The following is a 24,131-nucleotide window of genomic DNA, read 5'->3' on the forward strand; positions in this document are numbered from 1 at the left end:
CCAGCCTTGGAGAGCACCCCGGCTTTAATAAGCACCCTTGAGTCTAGCTGGACTCCCTCTGTGAGACGTCATAATTAATTTGGTGCTCTTTGGCCTTCTAATACACTTTCAATAGGAATAAAAGCAACTTTGATCTCCCTTCAAGCCTATAAATAATTCAGCCCCATTTGTGTGTCACTGAATCTCTTTTAGTAGGAACTGTACAAAAGTCAGGGTCAAATAAATGTCTCTTCAATGTTTGTGCATAATGTCAAAGAATATTTTTAGGGCACATGGTGTTCAGAGAAGAGATGAAGAGAAACAGCGCATTAATTGTGTTCAAGTGCAGATATTCTTGAATGCGTCAGTGTGGGTTCCCCTGACAGCCCCCAAGCTAGACAGCTCCTGCCTGCATTGCTGACCTGGAAGGACATTAACGAGGACCACACTGCCCTTAAAATGCAATGGTGCAGCTTAAGCTCTTCCTAAATCCAGAAGCGGTGTCAGAACAATTTTCATCCTAGTTCGGAAGTTTGCAGATTCTAGCAGGACTTAAAAAAAAAAAGCCTCTTCCTGCCCATGAATTAAATGCCCGGAGAGTGCAGTAGACAAGATCGTGGGCTATGTGTGAAGCCACATAGCCAGACATCTCGGCTTGTCACTCTCTGGTAGTGTGATCTCGGGCAAAGTACCTGAACCCACTGAGGCTCAGTTTCTCCATCCATAAAATGCGATAAGAACAGAATCTAAGGTTCCCAAAGGGTTATGATGAAGATTAAAATAAATAATGCAAGTACAAAGATTGGCACAAGGTAAGTGCTCCTTAAAATTAGATATGCTTTTAAATATGTTTTAGGTTGTGATTTTCAATGGCTGTTTCTCCAAATACGTGATCTGGTTATGATGTGTCAAGAATTTCTCAAGAATTCTGGTTTGTTGGTGCCACTCTTTCTTCTTTTCCAGTCTGTTGCTTTGTATATATTTTCATTTATATCCTCTGTTTCCCTCTCCCTCTCCCTCTCTCTTGTCAATTCATGGGACTTTGGGCCAGAGGAGAGACAGCTGGATGTGCTCATTCCTTACCTTGGTGCTATCCCTTGAAATCCATTATCCAGGGAATCAGAGTCCCACAATGCCTGCTCACCTGAGGATAACCAAATCCCATGCTTAGAAAGTATATCAAGGGCAAGGTACCCATTTTGCAAGTGAGGATATAGAGGCTCAGGAAGGGATGGGACTCCCTTAAGAAAATGCAGCTAATGCAGGAGTCTTAACCTGGGGTCCACAGACCCTCAAGTGTCCTGGGTAAAATTTAGGGCGTCTGTGAACTTGAATGGGAACAAATTAGAAAACGATTTTCAATAACCTCTAGCTGAAAGTTTTTTATTTCCTTCAACTGAATGTAGACAACCAAGAACAACAGTGTTTACCTTATTGTGACTGTGTCACCAAAGGAAACCACAGATATTTTTCCCATCACAATTGTTGTAAACATTGCAAAATATTATTTATGCTCAGCACAAGTCTGAAATATTGACAGTTATTAAATCTGCCAGTAGATATACAATATATACACAATAGATACCGTTATTTAATGCACTAACAAAGAAGTATGTGTGTTATTCTATCCCATATTTGTATTTTTTTTAATGTCTTGCCAGCAATAAAATTGGTTCCCTGTGTAATTCTGATTATTTTATTCATTTAAAAAACAAAGTTTTTGAGGAGCGATCTATGTCTTCACCCAACTTCCCTCTGGCCCACCCATGCTCCCCAAAAGGATAAGAGAGCTAATGAATGGCAGAGCTGTGATCCAAATGAGTCTGCCAGAAACTCGGAGCACAAGGCCCCTCCATAGAGTAGGTTGGAGCCCTCTCTATCTCCAGGCACACTCTGTGTTATTCATGCTACACTTACAATCTCCTAGCCTTCCTCTGTATTATCATTCAGGCCAATTAGGAGAGTAGGAGGAAGAGGAGAAAGAAGAGGGAAAAAGCAACAAGAACCCTGATGGTGACCCAGTTCTTCCATATGACTTAGTTCACAAAAACCCCATCTAGTAGGTACAGAGGATCAGAGACACCAAGGGCTTTGTCCAAAGCCACACAGCTAATGAAGAGTAGACCCAGGACTCAAGCCCAGTCTGTTGAACCCTAGACCACTGCCCTGTGTTCCGTCATCCCTAACAGTTATACTCATCTCCGCTAGCCCACGTGGTCTCTTCCCTTAGCAACCACTCTCGCCTCACATAATTGCACCTAAATTATCTTATCTTTATCTTTACCCAAGATAGCTTCTACTGTGTAGTCCTTGTTATTTCAAAACTACACAGAAGTTTTATGGAGAAGTCATAATGTCAAGAGGGTCCTATCTGTGGCACCTGGGCAGGAACCTCCTTTGCTGGCTGGGGAGTGCATCAGTTAGGGTAGGCTAGGTGATGCTGCAGTAACAAATGACCCCAATAGCCCAAAGCCTTGACAATAACAAATATTTGTATCTCATTCATCCTCTCTATACACCATGGCCAGCAGAGAGCTATGCTCCACATCTCTTCTCTCTGGGACCTAGGCTGCTGGAGCAGCCACAATCAGAGACATGGCTTTGGCAGAGGGAAAAGAGAACATGCCTCTTAAATCTTCTGCTTGGAAATGACTCATGTCACTTCTGCTCCCAGTTCATTGGCCAAAGCAAGTCAAAAGTATGACATCATTGAGGAAGGGAAGCATCATTCTCCTTCAGGGAGAAGGAGTGAATATTCCAGTGAATAATTCAACTAGCATAAGGGAAAAGCCCATAAAAGGTGCTATGTTTTGACTACAATCTAGAAACGTCTGCAGGTTTGACCTCTGATACGTCAATCACATATTTACAAGACTGACACTTTCCTTGTCTAATTGTATGCATCATAGTCTTAACTATCGTTATGATGACAAGTTGCCTTTTAAAATTATTGAAAAGGTACAGCTTTTAGGGAATGTGTTTAGAGGAGAAAGTACTCTCTCCTGTTCCCTTCTCCCTATAGTTCTGGCAATGCCTCCAAGACTGACACTCCTTGGTCATATTTTCTATTACCCAACCACAGCCAAGGACACACAGTAGGTATTCAACACAGACACAGCCCCTTGCTCTGAAATGCTGCTGACCAGTGAAGATTGCTTTCTGCTCAGCCAACACTGGGAACAGAGAGTCAGTCTGCAAACACTCTTCTGAAACCCTGTTCGCTAATGAAGGAACTGTGCTGGGCTAATATTTGTCCCCTCTGAATTTAAATATCATGTAGAGAGAGTGCGGATGTAGCAAGATGGATTAGCAGAAGGAGCTAAGGAGCTGTGTTGCCAGAACGGTTTTCTTCTTTCCCCTTGATTGATGAGAAGGAGGCCAGGCTCACTTTTATCTCAGGCAGGTCATGTTGGAGAAATGTTAATGATGTCACCAGGTGATGGATTTTCTCATACCTTCACTAACTGAAGCGTGCCAGACCTATCAAGCCCTGTGCAGGGTGGATAGCAGAACGAAGAGCTTGACTGCAGGAATGACCCCCTTATAATCAACTTGCTGAGACAACACCATGTAATGGGGTGATGGGGACGCATGATGGGACAGAGCAAGAGTCTTGAAATTGGTGCCCATGAGCCCGATCTAGCCCATAGGGTTATGTGTGTGTGTATGTTAAGCTCACACATAGTTTCTTATTGGTTTTTATTTTTGCTAATTTTTCCCAACATTTTATTATGAAAATTTTCAATGCACAGCAACACTGATGCATTAACATTTTACTAAGCTTGATGTATCACATACGTATCTTTTCATCCATCCCTCCACTCATCCTTTAATCCATCTTATTCTTAGTTCATCTCAAAATAAATTGCAGATATCCATATACTTCCTCCGAAATACTTCGGGATCATTGTCATTAACTAGAGTTCGATATTTGTTAATAGATTTTTGTATACAATTTACATACATTGAAATACACACTTTTTCAAGTGTACATGCACTAGGTTTGGACAAATGCAAGTATCAGTATAATCCAAACCCTATGAAGATATAGAATATTACTACCATGCCTGAAAGGGTACTCACTCCCTTCCCAGTCAATCCCTACCCTCATCGTAGGTTAATTTTGCTTGTTCTAGAATTTCAAATAAATGGACATATGGCAATGTGCTCTTTTATGTCTGCCTTATTCTACTAAACACGGAGTTGCTGAGATTCATTCACATTTTGTACGTGTATCAGTAATTCTTTCCCTTCCATTGCTGAGTCAAATTTGGTTGAATCAATATCTCTGTTTAATGCCCTCTCTACAAGGAATCTTTTAGAACTAAGTATTGAGTTTTAAAGAACATACATTGATTTTTCTAATTTGATGACATCTAAAAATCAGGAGGTTTCACCTAAAAATCTGGATTTCTGGTTCCTTTTGGGAATCTGAAGATTGGGCAACACTAAACTCACCTTCTCCCACGGCAACAATGCTCTGGGCTGAGGGACAGTGCCAACTTTAGATGTGACAGGTGCTCTCTCATTTGCCAGTCTTTACCACTCCCTATCGTCCCCCATCTGGGCAATTTCATTTATGTCACCTGCTTGCCCCTGGAGACATATGATTTTCTGACTCCTATTTATAGTGATCAAGTGCTCCAAAGTGATTATGCAGCAAATTAACGAAGCAGAGAATAAGTGAACAAAGTGTGTTTCATTGGCTGTGTTGTGCCAGAGATCCTGCATTACAGAATGGATAAGAGACCTAGCCTTGGAATCAGTTACACCTGGGTCTAAACCCCTCCTCTATTTTGTATTGTCTCATAAGTTTCACTTCCCTTCACATCCTTCTCATGTAATATGGGGATAAATATGCTAATTTATCAGTTGTTGGAAGAATCAATGGACTAACATATTTCAACTGCTTAGCACCACCAGGATGGTAGTTTATAATCATCTATATTATTGTTATTATCATCAATTGGTCCTCCACAAGAGGGAAAATCAACTCATCTTTCATTGCATCTTTCCAATGCAGCAATTTAAAGCCTCTGAATCCTGAAAGAGTATGATTGTGGCTAATGATGGGGAGGAATGTCCTGATCCTATGCCCTGCTTTCTAATTAGCATCTCAAGCATGATTTTACTCCCAAGTAGAAGCCATCGCAAAAGTCTAGAATGCAGTCAGAAGAGCAGGAACGTCCTTTTGTGTTTTAGAGGACTTGGGACAAAAAGCACTGGAGATCGCCAAAGACCGACTAAGATACCTCAAGGGGTAGAGAGTTACAGAAGAAAAGATCCAGAAATAGACCCCAGTACATACATGATGTTCATATATAATGGCCTCACATTCATATAAGTGGGAGAAAGACAGATTACTCCATAAATGGTAACAACTGGAAAACCATCTGGAGAGATATAAAGTCGAATTCTTATTTCACACCTTTGAGCTAAAACAAATTCCAGATGGAGCCAAGATTTAAACGCAAAATAATAGAACCATTAAAATACTAAAAGAAAACGTGGGCGATCTTTTTATAAACTCTTGATGACCAGAAAACATTAAGGACGACATAAAATTCAAAATCCACATATTTAAAAAGGTATATTGAACAAATACAATAAGCGATTTCTGCCTTTAAAATCCACAAAGTTGAAAAAGATACAACTGGGGAAAACAGTTGTGTGAACCAAAGGAAAAGGCCATTTCCTATATATAAAGAAATTCTAGAAATCAATAAGAAAAAGATGCACAACTCAATAGAAAAATGGACCAAGGATCCTTCATTTGAAAAGAAAATATGAATAGTTCTTAAACATATTAAAATGTGGTCACCCACACTAATTATAAGGTAAACGTAAATTTAAACTATAATAATATATTTTTAACATCTAACTGGCAAAAATCTGAATGTTTGATAATGAATTGTCACTGAGGTTTTGGGAAATAGTCATTTTCACAATTGCTGATGGGAAGATAAATTGATAAACCTCTATGAAGCGCAATTTGCCCCACACCTTTTTTTTTTTTTTTTTTTTTGATACAGGTATATATTGAAAAATGGTTTCCACAGTAAGGTTAGTTAACATCACATAATTACAATTTTTGTTTTGGTGAGAACATTTAAGATCTCCTCTCAGCAACTTTCAACTATACAATTTAATATTGTTAACTATAGTCACCATGCTGTACCTTACATCCCCAGAACTTGTTAATCTCATAACTGGAAGTTTGTACCCTTTGACCAACCTCTCCCCATTTCCCCACCCTCCAACCCCTGGCAACCACCATTCTACTCTCTGTTTCTATGCAACATCTGGCTTTTTTCTTTTTTAGATTCCACATACAAGTGAAATCCTACAGTATTTGTCTTTGTCAATCTGATTTATTTCACTTAGTATAATGCCCTCAAGGTCCATCCATGTTGTCACAAATGGGTGAATTTCCTTCTTTTCATAGCTGAATAACATTCCATTGTGTGTGTGTGTGTGTGTGTGTGTGTGTGCGTGCGTGTGTGTGTGTGTATCACATTTTCTTTATCCATTTATCCACCAATGGACACTTAGGTTGCTTCCATATCTTCGCTATTGTAAATAATGCTGCAATGAACATGGATGTTCAGATATCTCTTCAAAATAATGACTTCATTTCCTCTGGATATGTACCCAGAAGTGGGATTGCTGAGTCATCTGGTAGTTCTATTTTTAATGTTTTGAGGAACCTCCAGACTATTTTCTATTGTGGCTGAACCAATTTACATTCCCACCAACAGTGGCACAAACTTTTTAAGTTAAAAATGCACATACTATGTGACCCAGCAATTCCACTGGAAAAAGTTATCATATTTGGACTTGCGTGAAATTCTGTAAATACAAAGGTTATTTGCAATATTGCTTGCAATAGTGAAATAGTGAGCATAACCTAAAAACTATAAATAAATCATCAGTAAGATAGATTATGGTATGTGCTTAAAATGGAATACTGCTTTTGTAGCAATATAGAACAGTCTCTAAGATACATTGTTAAAATTGACCAGGAGGGTGGGGCAGGTACAGAACGGTGAATATAGTAAGCTGGTGTAGGCGACGGAGGTGGGGGGGAACAGATAGGGCATAATGTATAGGATGGAGGTGCACAGAATATATCTGGAAGGACACACAAGAAACCCAATACCAATAGTTGACTCTGGAGAGGGGAAATGCATTGCTAAGGCAGCATACCCTTTTATATACCACGTGCATGTATCACCTATTCCTTTTTTTTTTTTTTTTTAATTTAAAAGGTAGTGCAGGGAATTCCTTGTCAGTCCAGTTGTTAGGATGCCACTGCCAGGGCCCTGGGTTCTACCCCAGGGCACTAAGATCCCACAAGCTGTGCAGAGCAACAAAAAACAAAATGTAGTTCAGTTGCCATCCCTGGGTCATTTAAAGAGGGATGACTATTTTAGCCAACTACCATAAAGAATAAGCAAGCATCATTAGAATGGTTCCAATAGATTCCTTTATAACTTGGGAATTCTAGGAATTTCCTGAAATACGTCAGCAGTAGCTAATTTAATTGCACTAGAGATGAAGGAAGTATTTCTATTAGATTTGTAGAAGCATAACATGCTTTTGAACTTCAGGTCCCCAAGGCTATTAGCAGATGGCTGAGGGAGGCTCTCTGGATCACCCAGCCCCCTGTCATGGCCTTGGGAACAGGCAGAACTCCCTTCCTCACGGCACTGATGACCACCCAATTCCCAGGGGCCATCTCACACACAGAGATAGAGAACAGAATGTAGTTCTTAACATAAATGGAATTTGGAGCTATTTTCAAAGCTAGAACACATTCACACTGTAATGTGAAGGCATTTTTAGCTTCCAAATGGTACCTGACATTTCAGGGTTTACTATCTGCCAAGCCTTTACATGGATCATCGCTTCTAATTCTCACCAAGAGATGGGGGGGAGGGGTCTGTCATTATTTCCACTCACAGGCGAGGAAACTGAGGCTCAGAGACGTTTGTCCAAGGTCACGATGCAAGACTCAAAACCAGGCAGTCTGACTTCAGAAATCCAGAAAACTCTATACTGCTTTTCTTTTTTTTTTAAATAAATTTATTTATTTATTTTTGGCTCTGTTGGGTCTTCGTTGCTGTGTGCGGGCTTCTAATTGCAGTGGCTTCTCTTGTTGCGGAGCACGGGCTCTAGGCACGTAGACTTCAGTAGTTGTGGCATGTGGGCTCAGTAGTTGTGGCTTGCAGGCTCTAGAGCTCAGGCTCAGTAGTTGTGGCGCACGGGATTAGTTGCTCCGCGGCATGTGGGATCTTCACGGGCCAGGGCTCGAACCCATGTCCCTTTCATTGACAGATGGATTCTTAACCACTGCGCCACCAGGGAAGCCCCCTTTATACTGCTTTTCAAATCACAAAGCCTCACCTCTCACCAGCCACTCATCCTCCACACACATGAATTTTATGTCTTTTTTTTCTTTCTTTTTGTTGCGCCAGGTCTTAGTTGCAGCAGGTGGGCTCTTTAGTTGCAGCATGTGTGCTCCTTAGTTGCGGCTTGCCAGCTCCTTAGTTGTGGCATGAGAACTCTTAGTTGCAGCAGGCACGTGGGCTCTAGTTCCCTGACTGGGGATTGAGCCCCGGGTCCCCTGCACTGGGAGCTCGGAGTCTTAACTGCTGCACCACCAGCGAAGTCCCTATATATCTTTTGCTGTGCTTCTTCTAGTACACTAGATGGGGTGGTAGACAGAATAATGATCTCCCAAAGATGTCCACACCCTAATTCCCAGAACTGGTGAATATGTCATGTTACATGACAAAGGGGAATTAAAGTAGCAGGTGAAATTAAGGTTGCTAATTAGCTGATCTTGCGAGGGTGTGGGGGGTCTTATCCTGGGTTATCAAGATGGGTCCAATGTAACCACAAAGATCCTTAAATGTGGAAGAGGAGGCAGGAGAGGAGGTCAGAGTTACGTCAATGAAAAAGACTCAGCTGCCCATTGCCGGCTTTGAAGATGGAGGAGGGGCCATGAGGCAAGGGAAGCAGGCAGCCTCTAGAAGGTGGAAAACAAGAAAACAGATTCTCCCCTAGGGCCTCCAGAAAGAAATGCATCCCTACTAAAAACCTTGATTTTGGCCCACGGAGAGCCTTTTCAGACTTCTGATCCCCCCAGCCCCAAACCATAAGATAATAAATTTGTGTTTGGCTCTTGACCACTTGAAATGTGGCTGGTGTGACTTAAAGACTGAATTTTTGTTTAATTTAATTTTAATTAATTTAAAGTCATACAGCCACATGTGGCCCGTGACCATCATGTTGGACAACAAAGCTCTAGGTGACTACAATTATGGGTAGGTACCCCTCCTATAATATGAATCACCCCCTCCTCTCTGTTCTCCTGATGCCACTCAAGTCTCCAAGCAGCAGGGTTAGAGGCAGCCCTGGAAACACAAGAGGGAAAACACAGTGGTCAGGAGCTAATATTCTGTGACAACCACTTCCCTGACGTGTAACCTGGTGTATCAGTCAGGGCTCTCCAGAGAAGCAGAACTGGTAAGATACAGATAGAAATATACAAACGGAAGTTTATTATAAGGAATTGGCTCATGGGATTATGGAGCCTGAGAAGTCCCACGACCTGCCATTTGCAAGCTGGAGCCCCAGGAAAGCGGGTGGTGTAGTTCAAGTCCAAATCCAAAAACCTGAGAACCAGAGAAGCCAGTTGTATAAGTCCCAGTCCGAGTCCAAAGGCCAGAGAATGAGGCTCACCGATGTCCAAGGACAGGAAAAGATGGACGTCCCAGCTCAAGCAGAGAGAGCAGATTCGCCCTTCCTCCGCATTTTTGTTCTATTCAGGTCCTCAACAGATTGGATGATACCCGCCCACATTGGTGAGGGCGATCTTCTTTCTACAGTCTACTGATTCAAATGCTAACCCCTTCCAGAAACACCCTCACAGACACACCCAGAAATAACACATTACCAGCTATCTGAGCATCCCTTAGCCCAGTCAGGTTGACACATAAAATTAGCATCACACCTGGAGCAGATGACTTAACCATCTTAGAATGTGATGGTCCATATAAAGGGCCTTGCACACAGTAGGTTGTCAATCCAGGTTATCCACTGTCAGGAATGTTATAGTTCTCTTTTACGATGCTTTTGTCTTCCACAGTTGGATGGTGGGAGTTCTGATTCATCCTGGTTCCTCTCTCATCTCCACCATCACCTAGCACAATGCCTGGCACACAGTAGGTCCTCAGTTTAAGTGTTTGAAGGGAATTGAACCCATTTAAGTCTCAATACCTTTAAATGATTAATGTTGTATGTGTGGTTTTAGGTATTAAATACTCTGAGAATAAGTGTGCCGGTGGAAAAGATGCTTTCCTGTAGCTAAAAGAGGCTGGATCGAGTGTGCTGGGGGGAGAGGTAATTTCAAAGGCACCTAGAAACTCTCCTTCTCCCTTTACCATCACCCCCACTCCAAAAGTTACCTCTCCTACAAGCCCATGCCTGTAATAGCTTTACCCCCAAAAAAAATGATTTAAGGTTTTTATTCCACAAAGATTAAAAATACCAAAGAAGGGATGAATTGACTTAAATTCACACTTGACAGGGAAGCATAAAGTTGGCAGGAACCTTACAGGTTGTTCAGCGATTCTGAACCTTGCAGCAGGTTAGAATCTCCAGAGCAATTCTAGAAATTACTAATGGAATCAGAATCCCTGGGGGTAGGGCTGGCATCCATATTTCTAAAGCTCCCAGGGGACCCGAATATGACACCTGGGAATGAGGACCACTGGATTGTCCTTTTTTTTTTTTTCTTGAGGGAAAATTTATCTAACATAAAATAATGAACCATTTGAAAGGGAACAATTCAATGGCTTTTAGTACATTCACAGTGTTTTGCAAGCAACACCTCTATGTATATAGTTCCAAGACATTTTTCATCACCCCGAAAAGAAGCCCAGATCCATTAAGCAGGCACCCCCATCACCCTCTTCCCCCAACCCCTGGAATCACTAATCTATGCTCTGTCTCTGTGGATTTACTTATTCTGGACACTTCATAGAAATGGAATGACACAACCTGTGACCTTTTGTGTCCGGCTTCTTCACATAACATCTTGTCAAGGTTCATCCATGTTGTCACACGCATCAGTACTTTATTCCTTTCAATGTTTGAATGATATCGCATTGTACGGATGGACCACGTCTGTCTATCCATTCATCTGTCAATCGATATGTGGGTTGTTTCCAGTCACCTCCTTTTAAAGATGGGGACGTGAGGCCCAGAGGGGAGAGGGGCTTGCCTGAGTCACACTGCTCTGGGAGGCAGATCAAGGCTCAGACCCTCATCTCTGGAGGCACTGTCAAGGTCACCTCCAACTACACTGCCCCCCCGCTCCCAAGTGAGTGTGTCAGAAGGCCATCTGTGTGTGCTCTGAGAGGCGCTCCAGCTGCCCCCTGGCTTCCCCGCAGGGAGGATCCGGAGGAAGGGCAGCAGGGGTGGGGAAGGGGAAGAGAGGCAGGCGTGGCCCCCACTCCCGCTCTTTGTTTCTCTGTCCCCTGCCCTGGGTTGGCTCACGTAGCTCCTCTGCGTCAGGCTGGAGCCCCCCGGGCCTGAGATAAGATCTTCAGAGTGACTAGTGCATTTGGGGGGTTGTCCAGGGTGTGAGGCGGGAAGGAGAGGAGCCCAGGAAAAGTGCATTAAGAAGCAGGTCATTGCTGTGGGCACCTGGGGTCCACACCTGGCCGGCCACACTGAGCAGTGGTGTAGGAGACACCTCTGAGTTGCCCCACCTGACATGAGAAGACCCTGGAGTGTTTAGCCTCCAATCCCCATTCATCATTCTCCCTGGGGCTTTACCTCCTTGACACTGGTGCCTCACATGGGGGGCTGAGAGCCAGGCCCCAGGCAGAGAGCTACAGGTGCCGAGGTGGGCACAGGAACAGAGTAGGTGACAGGGGAAGTGATGGGTACTGATAATGTGTGCTCTCCCCTCTAGTTTCCCATCTGTAAAATGGGTCTTAAAGGAAGATAGCACATAAAGCACAGAGGCAACCCTCAACAAGGGTTCAATACTTGTTCTCCTCACATTCACCCCCATTTACTCAGCAAACGTTTATTGAGCACCTACTATGTGCCAGGCATCTTACTAGAGGCTCTGGATGCAGAGAGAGCTCACAGGGTGTCTTAGTCCATTTGGGCTGCTGTAACCCAATACCATAGACAGTGTGGCTGAAATAACAAACATATATTGCTCACCGTTCTGGAGGCTGGGAAGTCTGAGATCAAGGCTCCAGCAGATCTGGTCTCTCGTGAGGTATTCTTCCTGGTTTGCACTGGCTGTTTTTTCATTGTATCCCCACGTGGTGGAGAGAGAGAGAACTAACTCTCTTCCTCTTCTTATCAAGACACTAACTCCATCATGGGGCCTCTACCCTCATGACCTAATCACCTTCCAAAGGCCCCACCTCCCAATACTATCACATTAGAGCTTCAACATATGAGTTTGTGGGGGACGGGGGGTGGGTCACAGGCAGTGGGTCTACAGCAGAGGTAATCCCTGCTCATCCCAACAACTTCCTTCTCAACGTCCTCTCTGAGCCAGTCGCTAAGAGGAATGGAAGCCACAGTTCCTTCACCCAGATCCACAGATCACTGCCAATCTCAGCTCAACTGTTCTGATGGTCCACGGGCCCCTCACTCTCCCCCCAAAACCTCTGAAAGTTAATTCAGGGCAGATGGGAACGGTCAGGCTTCAGCCATTTTCAATCTTGGAAACCTCCAAAAATAGCTAAACTCTAATGCATATTTCAGGTTAGACTTGTTTATTTTCCCTTTCTGAGCCAGCAAGCTAATTTCCCCAGAGGGGGAAGGAAAGAAAAGGCTGCTTTCAGAAAACAGAAAAATCAGCTTTAGCTTCTCCCTTGATTGCCTGTGGGGAGATGCCTCTTGTGCCCCCCATCTCAGTGCTCTCGAAGAGGCCCAGAGAGCATGGTCTTTCTTCTCTGTGGGCAAGAGGTTGGAAAACACCCAATCCCGAAGCCCAGTGGGTGCATGACTCTGGGCACAGATCTCCAGACCTCCTCAGCTTGCAAAGGGAGAAGCAGGAGGCAGCAGCTAAATGCCAGCCTTGGTCCTTTCTCAATAGCCAGACTGGGGAAAAAATAATAATTACTGTGCTTAAATTCCAAAGTGAGGAAGGACCCTGGTAGACCAGGTGTCTGCACAGATAGAGCCAAGGATGGAGTGATGATGAGTTGGTCTTGGGCATAGTATTAGCAGAAAAATCTACTGTTTGGATGTGTTACTAACACAGAAGCTCAACTATATTCAACCAGAATGGAAGTGGTGAAAATACAAGCAAGAACCCTCGATTTCTCCATCTATTAACTGTTAGCAATTTGTGAATCACCTGAAGGCAGAGAGGGTTGTAGGCCCAGACATCTGCACAGACTTTCCTTCTGCTAGAGGAGCTACTGGGATAAGGATTACCCTGCCGAGCCCCCCAGGCCCTTCCACCGTGAGGCCATTTATGGCAATGATGGAAACCTCATTCTCCTATAAGTGTTTCATGACTCCAGAACATCAAAAATGACATGCAGAACTTGGCTCCAGAAAGAACAAGACAGTGAGAAAGTTATCAGGCAGCGGTCCTTACCTTGGGGCTTCATAAAGACTTGGGGTGGTGGGCAGTCGCTGTCTCTCTCTCCCACCTGCAGAAAATCAAGAAGCTAAACTCAACATCCAGGACATGCATAAAGAAGAGGATTCAATGATCTAGGCAGTCTGGCCAAATCATCACCTTTGAGATCAACTCAAACCACCACACAACTTTTTCCTTCAGTCTCTTGAAATTCACAAGGGTGATAAAGCGACCAAGGCCACTAGGATCTCGAGCTGTCTTTCTGTTTTCTAGAGACACTCTGGAAAGCATGACCTCTGAGAAGAAGCGTTCCAGAACCTTAAGGATAGGAGCAAAAGCCAGGGTAGTCTGACCCTAAATGGATTGCTCCTTTTTTTTTTTTGCGGTACGCGGGCCTCCCACTGCCGCGGCCCCTCTCGTTGCGGAGAACAGGCTCCAGACGCGCAGGCTCAGCGGCCATGGCTCACGGGCCCAGCCGTTCTGCGGCATGTGGGATCTTCCCGGACCGGGGCACAAACCCGTATCCCCTGCACCGGCAGGCGGACTCTCAACCACTGCGCCACCAGGGAAGCCCGGATTGTTCCTTTTTGAATTCATATTATCAGACATACACTACGTGCCTGACTGTACTAGTCACATCCACATGTGCTGATTCCACGCGGGAGGTATTAGTATTCCACTCTTGGCCAAACCTCGTAAGTTAGGTAGATTTTGTATTTTTAGTCTTAATTTACATATGAAGAAAATTAGGCTCGGCAAGTTCAAATGACCTGTCCAAAGTTACTTAGGTAATATGTGATGGGGTCAGTGTTTGAATCCATATCCAAACTTCAATGAACACTTTCCACTTCACGGCTCTAGAAGACATGGAAATTCCATGAAAATCACAGAGCCATGCTTGATGTGTTCCCACAAAGCCATTTCTTTTATACTTCTGCTCATCATTGCTGGGTGCCAAAAGAAAGAATTTGCTCTTCTTTCTCTTGTCTCTCCTCTGCCTGAAAAACTCATTTGCATTAGGTCTTAAACAATGCAGTTGGCTCATTCTCTTAGGCAACAGTGGAGGATAGGGACTAGCTTTTTCTGGAACCTGACAATGTCTAAATCAAAACTTTTCCTCCAGTAACAGGCAGTCAGGGTGGACCTTGTCCAATTCTTTTTTACTTCCAGGACAGTTGGTGTCTGTTCCTCCCACCCTGCTTTTCTAAACAACTTCCTCTTGGAGAAGGGATGACACATATGCACGTGCACTCTTTCCTCCTTTGCCCATGGCAGACATTTCTAATCAATCTTGACATTCCATTTCACTGATCCTCACCTCGACCTCAATCTTCTCTGTTAAGTTCCAGGCATCCACTACCAACACAAAGGAATTGACTTTCCATCCTTTTTCTTTTTTTTTTTTTAGTTTTTTCATTTTTTATTTTGAAATAGGTTTGAACTTACAGAGAAGTTGCAAGAATAATACTGTTTCTCATACACTCTTTATACAGATTCATCAATTTTTACTATTTCTCCACATGATTCAGCATTCTCATTCTCTACACACACACATACACTTTTTCTGAACCATCTGAGAATACATTAAATGTATCATGTAACTTTATCCCTTAATACTATAGTGTGTACTTCCTAAAAACAAGGACTTTAACCTCTGTAACCACCATACACTTATCAAATTCAGGAAATTTGACTGTGTTACTTTAATCTACAGTCCAGTCCATCCTTTTTCTACAGCAATGTTCCATCTAATGGTGTTTCCAAACCACCCTTTTGCACTGGAAAGATAATACCATACATCACCCCATTAATCTGCTGAATGCCGGGCTCATTGTAGAAAAGCCACTTCCTATAATAGAATCTGAGTGTGGAGTACTCTGTTAAACCATTTAACCTGACACGTATTAATTAAATACGAACAGAATTTGCCCCGACCTGAATTCATAACAAGTTCATTCCATGTGACTTCACCTAAATGTTCAAATTTCCTATGAGAATTTGAGGAGAATTTCAAAACATCTCGTGAGATAAAGGCCATTTTGCCAAGGGCATTTTGAAAGCAAGTGTACCAATTATGGGTTAAACTAAAAGTGTGAGTCTGAATCTCCCCACCACACAGGTCTGCACGGAGCATCAGTTAAGTTACGTGATGCAGCAAATTACATGAGCTCCAAACTCCAGGGCAGATGTGGCTGCATTATTCATAGTCTGTGTTCAACATTCCTCACAGCCAGAGGCACCCGCTCACCATGACCTGTGTGGGGGCTTCCTGCCTTCCTTTCCCAACTGCAATAAGAAAACAAAACTCCCACAATCAGAACTTGTCACTACCACTTAGATGAGACCCAGAAGCCAGAGTTCCTGGAGGTGGAGATCACAGACTCGGAAAGGACTGTGATAAGACTCAGCATCATCAAAACCCACCCAACACAGAGGCCACCGTGACCCAAAAGAAGAAGAAAAAGAAGGAGAAGGGGAGGAGGAGGAGAAAGCCACTCAACACACTCCCTCTTCTCTGTGGGTTCTACTCAGTAAATCGTGTGCTGATTTTTCTTGTCTTTGCCTCTAGGGAGTTATAATAATGCTGTAATTTTGCATATGGCCTCGGTTTAGCCACATATGTTCAAATGAAAGATAAACTCTCAAGGAAAAATCATCCTATTCAAAAGTGAAAGCTTACTTGAAATGTAAATGTTGCTTCAATCCTAACGGAAAGAATTCTTCCGGCTCATACTGGAATTCAGTCTGTTCCTCCATGTGGCCTTGGTACCCACACTCTCCACTCCTGCGCCCCAGGCAGACATCACTAATCAATCCTGACTCTCTTTCACTCTGAGGTGGAAAGCAGCCTCGGAACTGCCCTCTACACAGGGCTCCAAGAAGCCACTATCAGTCAGTGAGAGTTGGCATGTAAGATAAAAGCTGTTTTGCCATTCCACCATCTAGAATTTATTTATGTGGCTGCCAGGTGCTCAACTTTGACTGCTATGGACCACATATAATCCCTCTTCCTACTTCCAAACTTGTCTATCACATTCCTTGGCTATTCTCCAACACCCAAGCATCAGACATAGACTGTCAGCAGAGGGACCCAGATCATTCCTGCTTTTTCCAAGCTCATCCTTGAATCTATTCAGCCTCATCTTACTCTACTGATAAGATCTCCCCTATCCCTAGATCTGATGTTTTCCCATTGTCCTCTGGTCCCTTGGACTCCTTACATTATCACTCTTCAACTATCCCCTCACACCCTTGCCCCTGTTGACTTGTCCTAACCCCCTTGGAAAGAAATCTTTTGACAAAGTCAGCCCATTGTAGAAACACAGTGATGACAACTGAAATTCCAGTTTTTGCAAAGAATCTTCACATCCATGATCTCAGGGGATAATCCAAATCCTTTTGGGAGGCATGGTCCTCTTAAAGACCATGAGATTTGACAACAAACAGAAATGGGTCCAAACCTTGTCTCTGCCAGTGACCAGCCTGGGGACCTTTAGCATATCACTTCCCCTTCTGAGACTCAATTTCTTCATCTGGAGATTGGAGCAGAACTTACCTCCCAGGGATGTTGTGAAGATTAATGAGATAATGCACTCAAGGTGCTTGTCACAATGTCAGGCAATCAGAATAGATGGCTACAGTGGTTTTTAGTTAACAGAACCTGTCTTAGATTTGGGGTCTGAGAAGGGGACCCTAAGATAAGGATTTGAATGCAAACAATGTATTTGTGAGGTGATCCCAGGAAGCACCAGAAGGAAATGAGACAGGGAAGGAAAGGAACCCAATAAAGGATGTGTTTTGAGTAGGTCTCCACTGTGGGCCGCTGGGGCTCCATCCCAAGCGAGACTCTAGGAGATGTTGTAGAACATTCCCCCAGAGTTATCCCACCCAAGGGGCATTTATGCACCAACTCCTGTTCCTATTGGTTGAGGGCTGCTTCTGATGGTGTTGTATCCCCCCACTCCTGACACCTTGCACACAGGACAAGCATGATCCTAAGACTGGGGGGAAGCACTCAGGCACAGCTGCAGGCTCCTTGCAGACAGAAGCTGTTGCTGGGAAGAGTGAGTGGTGGGCGAGGAGAAGCCAAAGCCTGTGCCCCAGATACCCAAGGTCTCACAGACACCGAGTGGCAGTGCAGCGGGAAAGAAAAAGCATTGTTCCAGGTTCAAATTGTAGCTTCACCACTTTCACAGGTGTAAAATGATGATATTGATACCTATCTGGTGACGTTTCATGGGGAGTGAGTATGCTCAAGAAATGTGGTGGCAACAAAACTGCTCAGTGACCTTCCCTTTTCTTCTGACCCCAGCGTTCTTCCACTAGAATAGGTAGCCTCCCTGAAGGCAGCGAAACTTGTTTTCTCCATCCACCCACCCACCCATCCATCCATCCAACCATCTAATAGCTACTGAATACCTCCTGGATACAACTCCCACATAGGAGATAGAGATACTCTAGTGAATAGACATGGTCCTGGCCCTTCTCCTGGATGAAGATAAAAGCAATCAAATAAGGAATTAAGGAATACAGGTGATGTAGAAGCAGTTTCTACAGCCGTGCTTCTCACACTTTCATGTGCCTGGTCTCGAATGGGGCTTCAGAGTCGATGTTTCCAGCATGCTCTCAGCTGATTCTGATGCCACACAGTTTGAGCAGAGAAACTCTGCAGAATTCATAGGGGAAGCAAAGGAGGAATTCATTCATTCATTCATTCACTCATTCATTGCCTACTCATCAAGTTGTCTAGACATTGGTTTCCTCTGCTTCTGGAAAGAGGAAGAAGCTATGACGCTCATGAGCTGGAAAGGATCGTTCAAGATGATTTAATCCAGATGCACAGGAAGGCGACTCTCTTACCATCCCCAAGTAAGGGCCGTCTAGGGTCTTCATGAAGCGGTAGAAACACCTCCCCTCTCTGGATACTTGAGTGGCCAAGAAATGTTTCCATGGCCCCAGGTCTTGCATGGGGGTGAGTAGAGGAAACTTTATAAAACTAACACGCCTCCTGTAAGCTCAGAGTACACTCTGGCTTGCACCTGTGGGACCAGAATCAGAATGCAAGCTCAGTACAAAGTGGGCATGCACTGAGGCTGCAGCCACTGAATGAGCCGGGTAACGAGGGGAGCAGACTCCACCATGCAGATTTCCAATCCATCCCCTATAGCTTTTTTCCAGAGAAACTTTCTAGTTCCTTCCCTTTTTTTGAACACATCCATCTAATTAAGCCTAAAAGAGCTAGCTGGAAGTGCATTCAAACGGGGTGAGATTTTATTTGAAGCTCCCTGAACCTAAATATAATAACAGGAGCAGAGAATCTTCCCTGAACAGGCTGCAGAGACCTCCAGGGTCAGTGAAGATTTTCAATAAGCAATGTGTGTATTGTTATTAAACATTTCATCATATAAGATTATGACGTAATTTGTGGGAGAATAGGGGATGACACCGAGAATCCTGTACTCTTAGAAGAAATCCCCTCCTTTTGTTTTTGCTCAAATTAGCTTGAACAGGTTTCTATGTCTTGCAACTAGAAGACTCTTGATTAAGAGACGGGTTTCCAGATGGTCCAGGCCAGGCAATGTTCCCAGCTCAATGGACATTTATTAATGAATGGATGAGTAACACTGTAACCCCAAAGAAAGTAATTATGTGAAATTTTTGGTATCAGCAAGACACAAAGGAGGTCCTCCCTCACCCTCAATAGCTTACTCTGCTGGTACCGCCCAGCCTCTGGCAAAAGGAAGATTACAAATTCAGCACTGGCAAAAGGTGAGGAGAATTTGATGTTTGGAAAGATCTCTGAATCCAAAGATGTGAGTCTGGGTTTTAGTCTCTGCTGCAATACCCAGTGACCAAATGACCTTAAATAAATGACTCAATCCTCAGGGACTTCTCCGGCAGTCCAGTGGTTAAAATTCTGCCTTCCAATGCAAGGGGCACGGGTTCAATCCCTGATCTGGGAACTAAGATCTCACATGCCGTGGGGTACGGCCAAAAATTTAAAAACAAAGAAGACTCAATCCTCAATTTTTCCTATCCTAACATGGATCTGTAGTAGAAATGTGTTGGCTGCCTGTTCCGCATCTGCACCCACTGCCTTCTCCCTAACGGCATCAATATCCTTTATGGGAAATTGACTCCAAGCCAATCAGCATTTTCAGAGCCCCCTCAAGCCACTGTCCCTAGTTCAGGAGTGGGCATGTGACCTCTGCGGGTGCAACTGAGGTGAACCTCCAGACTCCTGCATGCAATGTGGAAACAAAAACACTCTTTCTGCTCTGTGGATGTGAATGAGAAAGCATAAAGTATTGTTTGTTGTAACCATATTGCAATCAAGAAAGAAGCCAGACTGAGAATGAATCTGACTTGCAAAATAACTGAAAAAAAAAAAAAAAAGACAGAGAAATTAAGTCATAGTAATGATCGCACGGCACCCAAAACTGTTTCTTCCTCTGGGTATTTCAGTTCTATGTCAGTAAGTTCCCTTTATTTTTATGTCCATTGGAGTTGAGCTTTCTGTTACTTGAAAATGAATGCATTCATCCGTGGATTCCCAATTTTTTTAAGTGCCCTTATACATCACAGGATGGTTTGTAATGTCTGGACCAAAATCATATGATTTATATGGAAGGACTTTGTAAATCCTAAAGCTCTGTAGAAAGGTAAGTGAGGGTTGCTATTGCCCTGAAGACATCTGGAAGGAAAAGAGTTAATCTTTCCCCTGAGACCCAAAAGATAATTTAGTTCAATGTAATGAAAGAGGCAGAATGAAGGATTCATTTTGATAACAATTGGCTTTGAGAAGCAAAAGCCAATTATTCGAAGCTTACTGCTTATTTATTTGGTTCTGTTTAAGAGGATCCAGCAGGCTGAGCAGGATTTGCTCTAACTGGATTGGTTCAGAGAGAGCTGGGAAGCAGCAAGTTCACTCTTGGGAAAATTCCATCTCAGTATGCAAGTTGGAGGAGGCAATCAGGAATTCCAGCTCCTGAGAGATACCCCCCGCCCCCGCACCCACACCCCGGGGGAGGACCCACCACCCTTGCTGTTCAGGGAAGCTCTGGTGTGAGGACGGTGCAGAAAAGCCCGTGGGGGTGGGCTTGCTGTTGGTCTTCCTATCGGTGGAAAGGACTGTGGTTCAAATCCACACTCTGTCACTAAACCTGCATGACCTTGGACATCTCCAAACCTCAGTTTCTTCACCTGCAGAATGGGAATGATAGCGCTTGCTCTGAGCCACATCACGGGATGTGTTAGCAAGAAGTGGGTGCAATTCCATCCTTCTTGCCATTCTATGGGAAAGGAAAGTGAGAGGCAAGACCTAGGAAAAAAAATCATGGGGGAAGTGAGGGATGCAGGTGACAACTGCGTGGATTTTACATTATACCTTGGAAAAAACTTCTGCCAGTGCCTCTTATCTTGTCATATAGGCATTTGGCAATCATTTCACAAAAATCCACTGAGTTCCTATGATATTGCCAGGCACTGGGTACAGACAGAAACAAGACAGAAGAGACCCTGCCCTCGTAGATCTTACATTCTAGAAAGGAAAAAAAACAAGCAATAAATATATACACAAATAAAAAATATTATCTCATCTCTGGAAATGTCCTTGCTCAAAACTCATCTCTGAAAGAGGCCGCCCTGTTTAATAAGTAATCCCGCCCACCCCACTGATATCCCAATCCCCTGCTTTTTTCTCCATAGTTCCTAACTCCTTCTAACATACCAGATAATTTATCCACACATATATGGTATATTTTCTGTCTCTCCTGTGAGAATGTAAGCTCCATGAAGGCGAGAATTATTGTGGTTTTTTTTCACCAATGTAGCCCAAGTTCCTAGAACAATCCCTGGTACATAGTAGTTGCTCAGTAAATGTTTATTGACTGCAAAGGTGCTACAGAAAAATAATGCAGGGTAATGGGATGGAGAGTGATGGGACAGAAGTGGGATTGGGGGCTTCATTTAGATAAAAGTCCAAGAAGGCTTCTCTGAGGAGGTGTCCCTTCAGTTGAGAGCTGCCTGGTGAGAAGCATGCAGCACATACAAAGACCTTGGGAAAGCGTCCCAGGCAGTGAACATGGCATGTGCAAAGGCCCTGAGGCAGGGAGGAGCTTGTGTGTTGGAGGGCTAGAAAGCCAAAGAGGCTGAGGAAGGAGGGAGAGGGGAGAGTGGTGGGAGACAGGGCTGGAGAGGTACAGGGGGTACACGAATTTCAAACCCTGCTAGTTGAACATTCTACAAATTCTCCACTGAATTGCAAAGAGTTATAAGCCACACACATGCTTATCAAAGTGCCTGGAATATAAAGAGGAGGTTCTTTGAGAAATACTTATTAGTCCAATTGATTCTCCTTCTTGCCATGGCCAGTTGGCTGAAGAATCAAAGGATATTCAGCCTTTCAAAGAAATGACCCAGGTAAGTTATGGCAATCTCCATCTTCACATAACTAAAGGGCAATTGTGGAGAAAGGGGAACAGAATTGTTCCAGGTGGAAAGGAAGTCCAATGGGTAGAGGCCACACGGAGAGAAATCCCAGCCCAATATGAGATGAACTTCCTTACAAACTCCACAATGGTGAAATTGGGGTAGTGAGTTTCCCACCACTGGAAAAGTTCAAGCTGAGGTTGAACTTCCACTTGGTAGGAATGCGTAGAAGGAGCCCAGGCACTGGGTAGACTGGATAACCTCCCAGGCATGCAATTTGATGACTTTATGATAATCTCTCAATCTTGCCATCCAAACACACTAGTGTTTGATCTTGCCTTTGTTTACAAACCCCGTCAGTAAAATCCTCACAGAACGCATCTACCAATAAGGTAGCAAAGACTGGAATGCATAACAAGGGCTGAATGCACCCATCCTTTGTTCAATAATATAATATTTCTCTTGAACAATGCGTGAGCTGCTTTTCATTTCGGAAATGAAAGAGTCTACAATCCCACTGTGTGTCAAGCGAATATTTTTAAACATTTATAAACGGGAGGCAAAGACAGTGGTAAGAAGCTTAAGGACAGCAGAAACATGCATAGCTGAGAGCCAGCACCGGCGGGGGCTTCCATTAAATCCCCACTTTTGGGGTCCCCAAGGTCATGCAAGCAAAGACAAGAATCCAGGTCAAGACACCCCTTCTACAGGGCTTTCCCCAAGCCATGCTGACTTCCGGTCTCCAAAGAGGACTGGAAGAGGACAGTCGAGGATCAGCCCTAAAGTTCAGTGCTTTGCTCCCAAATTATTTTAAACTCGTGCTTGCGTCTGAGGGGTGGGTAAATTCATGGGGAGAGTGCCAGAGCTGCAGTGCCTACTTGATGCCCCCTTATTTGCTAGTATTGGAACATAGATCCAGCACTCAGCTGAAGAACTCTATCTCTCAGGCTCCCTTGCCAGGTATGGCCACATGAGATGCAAACAGATAATAAGTCAGGGAATGGAGACAGGGGACTTCCAGGAAGGCTCTTTAAATGGAGTCGACTCCCCTACGAAGTGCCCCCTTTGCTCTTTCCATCCTCCCCTTTTCCTGGTCCACAAGAATGGACCACTCTGATGGACGGTAGGCATCAACCCCAACCTAACCCCATGGGAGAGGGGCGTTGCCAAAAGAAGAAGAATGATTGTTTAACAAGGTCAGTGTAACAGTTGTCCCCTCTGTGTGGCCAGGCCTGGGAAGATGCAGAGAAAGTGAGGGTGGATCTGTTTGGATTTATGAATGAGCTGGGGAAGAACATTCCAGAGGGTGGCCACAACATGGGCCTAGGCATGGAGGTGGGAAAGTGTGATGCTGTAGAGTCACCCTTCATGCCTGTGAGCAGGTGGCCAGAGGCAGGTAACGGCCAGATCGTGCAATGTCTCTAACACCAAAGAGTTTCCACCTCTCCTTGGCTGCTTTCTCATGTTAATGACACTGCGGTCCCATCTGAAAGCATTGGGCCACTTGAATCTTTTCTATTCGAAGAGGAAAATGACAGGTGATGTCGTCGTTGTTCTTTGGCTTCCAAGGCCAGTGGAGAGTGATGCTTTTTACTTTGAATATTCTCTTAGTGAATCTCTTTGTGTTCCATTTTAGAAGATGTTAGCAAGATGGGTGAAGTAGCAGTTGGAAATAGGGTGAAAGAAAGAAAGAAAGACAGAAAGAGAGAGAGAATAGGAAGGAAAGGAGGGAGGGAGGGAGGATGATGGGAGGGAGGGAGGGACACAATAACAGCTGACATGGAAGCCTTAAGCTAAGCACTTGTCTGACCCGCAGTTCGTTTATTCCTTATGACAATGCTATAGGGAAGGTAGGACTGTTCTAGCTCTTTTATCGCAGAGAAAACAGGCTCTGAGAGGCTATGGATTAACTGAGAGTGCACAGGCGAGGCTGGAGAGCTGGGCTGCAAACTCAGCTCTGCCTCACACTGTAATAGCCAATTCTTCTAACCACATGCCTCTCTCTAGATCTCTAACTTCTGTGCGTGACCAGAATAGCTACGTTCAAGAAGAGAAAAAAGGAGAAGATTGTTGAGTTGGCCAGAGAGAGGAC

Source organism: Pseudorca crassidens, chromosome 15 (genome assembly GCF_039906515.1).
Source record: "Pseudorca crassidens isolate mPseCra1 chromosome 15, mPseCra1.hap1, whole genome shotgun sequence".
Classification (NCBI taxonomy): domain Eukaryota; kingdom Metazoa; phylum Chordata; class Mammalia; order Artiodactyla; family Delphinidae; genus Pseudorca; species Pseudorca crassidens.